The sequence below is a fragment of the Sprattus sprattus genome (assembly GCF_963457725.1).
Source record: "Sprattus sprattus genome assembly, chromosome: 17".
Classification (NCBI taxonomy): Eukaryota; Metazoa; Chordata; class Actinopteri; order Clupeiformes; family Clupeidae; genus Sprattus; species Sprattus sprattus.
In genome coordinates this window covers 17,153,190-17,158,238 of record NC_137915.1, presented here as the reverse complement: position 1 = coordinate 17,158,238, position 5,049 = coordinate 17,153,190, and positions in this window count along the sequence as shown.

Below are 5,049 nucleotides of genomic sequence, written 5' to 3'. Positions count from 1 at the left end.
TAGATAATCTGTGGGAAGAGCTGAAGCCGAATCTGCAAATGTGTTGGCCTCAGAATCTGAAGGATCTGCAGAGATACTGTATGTAGGAATGGTCTCAGGTCTGTGCCATGTGTTCACCAACCTCATCACGCATTATAGGAGAAGACTTGGAGCTGTTATCTTGGTAAAGGGATAATTTTATTTCAATGAAAAGGTAAGATTTTTGTAAATATTTTGAGTGAAAGACCAAGAGGATAAACAGCAAATAAATATTTTTTCATAGCCTGTTTTGGGCACATTCACTAAGGGTGCCAATAATTGCGGAGGGCACTGTATATATAAATGTTTTATTTTGGAAGTTATTATGATGTGTGGTTGTAGAGTGTGCATTTTTGAGGACACAGGATGTAGTAGACCAGCACATCACTGGTCAATGGTGTGTCTGAAAGAAAAGGACAATGCATAAAATCTTTATGCCCATTACAATATATTAATAAAATTAGAATTTAAGCTTGAGTCTTTTGTGTCCATTTAGTCTGTGATCACTATGTGCGATTTACATGGCATTTCTCCTTGTGTGATCAGTTTACAGACTGTAAGTGATGATTTTTCTCAAGACCCTCTTTCTTTTAAATCTCCCGTTATTAGGAGTAGGTGAGTCTGTTATTTTTCTCAAGTATTTGTGATTGACCTTTGATTAGATTAATTGCTTTAAAAATGGAAGCCAATATAGAAGTGCTCCTCACAATGGACCAAATATGATTTAATTTCTACAAGAGACCTTAAAAATAATCCTATCCATGTCAATTTAGTAATGTTAGTTCATGCCAATACTTTTTATTAGTAGAGAACTAATAGGTTGTAAAATGGTGAAAGGAGACTTATTATAGTAACGATGTTTGCATTTTCTATCTTTTTAGGGAAAATCAAGCACTCATACTCAGTATCACTGCCAAAGAACCTACAGGCTCTAGGGGGATCCTGTGTACTGATTCCCTGTACATTTAATATCTCTGATTTTGAGAGTAAACTGAACACATCTGGGTCAATCTATGGATTGTGGATTAAACATAACCATCCATTTAATAAAAACCCAGTGGTGTTCAATAGCACTAATAACACAACCAAGTTGTTTGAGAGAATAGAAATCCTTGGAAATCTACACCTGAAAGACTGCACAACTGTCTTCTACAACGTCAATAAAAGTCATGCAGACAAATACTTCTTCAGAACTGAGATGAACGACTTTAGAGTAACATTCACTAAAAAGTCATTTTACCTGACTGTTGCAGGTAGGAGACTCCCCTCTAACATTAACTCAGCTGTTGCTGTGTTATATCATAATGTAATGTACTCCAGTGTAATGTATGACAATATTGTATTTTATTATATTATATTATGTGTACCTATTACTCTTAAAAGACAATTTTTTAAACAAACAGTCATAATTATTCATGGATAAAGTTGATAGTCATGGTACTTGTAAAGTATACAAATCTACTATTCAACCATGTTTAACAAAGAAACAAATCTTATATAAACGGGAAAACGAGAGGTTTTCCTCTCCACCTTCAATGCAAAATCAAAATCAATTGATAAGAGATTTTATCCGACTGTTGAAGGTAGAAGACCTCTTGAGATAGCACTTTGTCAAAACAACTCTTTGTCTTGTGTTATAATATAATTGGTTTAAATGCAAAACTGAAGGTAGAATGTAAATCATCCCTCTCCAACAGATGCTGTGGCAAGTCCAAATGTATCAAAAGTTTCTGAGGTGTCTGAGGGCTCATCAGTGACTCTCACCTGCACTGCTGCTGCTCCCTGCCCCTCTCAGCCTCCCACCATCACCTGGTCTCTTCACACTGGGAACGTACACACTCAGATACGGGATGAGGAAGACGGCACAAAATCCATCTTGTCTTTTTTGACCTTCAACGCTTCCAGTAGTCACCATGAGAATGAAATCTCCTGCATGGCTTCCTACCTCAGACAGAACCAGAGCACCCTGGCAGCAAACAGCACTGTTCAGATACTCAGAGTCCTGTGTAAGAACTACTTTTTAAGTGTTACTGATGACTGCTTGGTTGATGTTGAGATTTATCAAACTGTCAAGATTAATTCAAATTAATTCAAAATGCTCTCTCTTTCAGATGAGTATGGTATCATATGCATCGGGTCTTTAATACATTCTATGCCCTCTCCCCAGTCTCTCCTGAGGATGTGTCAGCCTCTGTGAGTCCTTCAGGTCCAGTGCCAGAGGGCAGTAGTGTGACTCTGAACTGTAACAGCAGTGAGGCCAACCCTCCAGTGCAGAACTACACATGGTTGAGAGGGGAGCAGCACACGCCCATAGGATCTGGACAAACCCTCACCTTCAATCTGAGCTCCAGTGATGAAGGACTGTACTACTGCAGGGCAGAACATCCACAGGGGGGAAAGCAGTCTGCGGCAGTGAGACTGACTTACACAAGTGGGTTGACATTCACATTTACACACAACAAAAAGATGAAATGAAGTGAAATGACCAAAATTGATAGAGAGAAATTAAGCATCACCTTCCAGGTAACTTGGTAAAGTGTTTAGCATGAAAATGTGCCAGGGTTTAAAGAAGCAAAAACAACTATTTGCCTACTCTTAAATGTTCAAGGAATATATATATCAATTGGACAATGCAGAGTAAACAAACAAACAAACCTGTATGGAAAGGTCAATTTTAGTCGATGTACTGAACCACATTCTCTTTATTTCAGGGCTGGATCAAATGGAAAGTGTTCTAATCATCGGAGCAGCAGGAGGATCTCTGGCTGTACTCTTCCTAGCTGTTCTGATCATTTGTGTTATTAGGTAGACATTTTCCATCGAATTTCTGTTACTGTCATTTAAAGTGCCTCCAAGCTGGTAGATACAAAATCTGTTCTTAAAGGCACCCAGTGCAACTTTATGTAAACATTCAATGAAAAATAAACATTCAATTTCTAGTCTTTTTTGCACGTAGTAAGTTTCAATAACTCCATACCATTACATATCGACATTCAAGGAGCAAAGATGAGACGTCGTTGTGTGGTGAGAACTGATAGAAAATCGTAAACAACAACAATCGACGGTGGGGAGAAGCCATTTTTCCATTGACTGGAACCTGCTTTATTTATTGTAGGTTACCAAAAAATAAAGGAAATGGCGGCGATTGTTGTTCTTATCGATTTTCTATCAGTTCTTACCACACAACGACGTCTCATCTTTGCTGCTTGAATGTCGGTATGTAATGGTATGGAGTTATTGAAACTTACTACGGGTAAAAAAGACTAGAAATTGAATGTTTATTTTTAAGCCTCGAAAGTTGCACTGGGTGCCTTTAATGAGCTGCATTGATGTGTGTGTGTGTGTGTGTGTGTGTGTGTGTGTGTGGGCTGAAATCACTATAGTGAGGAACTATGTGATCTGATTTTTCAGTTCTCCATTCAGGCCACGGCAGCCATGGCCAAGACTGGCTGGACAGAATGTAGGTGATATGAAGTTGACATAATCAATTACCAAATTAAAAGTCCCTGTGTTTATTTTCAGATGGAACAAATCTACAATAACTCAAGAGCAGATTTCTGAATGTGAGGTATGTGTATATTTTCAATAGAGATGCATAACAATGGAATACATAGATTCATTAGTTCATAATGTGGTTCGGTGCAGTCTGCTTTAAAAACATAATTTGGATCTTTCCTATGGGAGTTTTTTGGCATTGTTTTTTCATGCGTCACTCCGATATCAAAACAAATGTTTTACTGAGCAACATCATCATTACAATGATGTGTGCGGGGTCATGACATGATCCTTAATTTCCTTCAGGGTCAATAAAGCATCTATCTATCCTAACATGGCATATTGGCCTCTCTGACACACAGACCTCAGCTACGTGTGACGAGAACAGACCTGCAGGTGCTTACGGACCCGAACCCTCAGAGGAGCAGCCAGAGGAGATCCACTACGGGGAGATCGTCTTCTCCAGTATGAAGCTCAGAGACACCAGTATGAAGACGGAGCAGGAGCAGGAGACGGAGACAGAGTACGCAGAGGTCAATCAGTCCAGAAAAGACACCCAGACTAGCGACCAGACAGGCCCAGACAATGAAGAGCTTTACGCCCAAGTACGGAAGTAATTGAGAACACTCCACTCTTCTCAGGAGTGTTACCTTCTGTTTCCTGCTTTTGTACAGCTGTTATTTTTGTAGATATGTGTAAATTCGACACTTTTTCTATTTGAGTTTGTGTTGTACAAGAAATACTATATTCTATGTGTCAATAAAATCATTTTAATTTTCATGTGTGTGTGTCAGCACGTCTGTTTGTATTCCCCACACACATACAGTATGCTAACATCTAGTAGGATTCAGATAATTCACCCATAAAACATGGGTTACTGTGGAGCAGAGCCTTTGGCCTCCTGTTGATCAAACAGCCTGCCACACAGCTTAAGGCATAATGCATTTAGGCTAAGGAATGAGAGACATCATAGTGAACCTGAGCCGAGTTAGCACTCATATGAAATGTGAAATGAGCTAGCACTCATGTGACTCTGGGTAACACTGGCATCACGAGCACAGTGAAATAAAGAGATGGCAGAACATCCCTAGTTGAGCATGTATGAAATGTATCTTTCTGCGCTCGCTGTGATGAGCACAGTCTAGTTTTAGTGAGAGATCCATTGGGTCATGGCTAGAATGTACCCAATGTTCCTATTGTTGCTTTGGCGCACATTGTGTTGTTTGGTATGTTGTCAAGCGCCATGCCGTGTTGCTTCTTCCATTGGATTCAAGTTCTTGTTCAAGTTTTTGCCATTGCAATGATACTCAATGTGTTCAAAGAAGATTAAAAAAAGACACAATTTCCGGTGGTCATGCCTGGAACTTTGTAAATTCACCAGCAAGAGAAATCATTTGCAATCTGAATTAAGACACACACACAGAAGCTTATTTATGATTGTTTTATTAAATCAGTCTTAATAAAACAGTTCAGCATTTTCTTTGGTCCAGACACTTTAGTGTAGCACATGTGTAAACTTGCCATGCATTATCAATT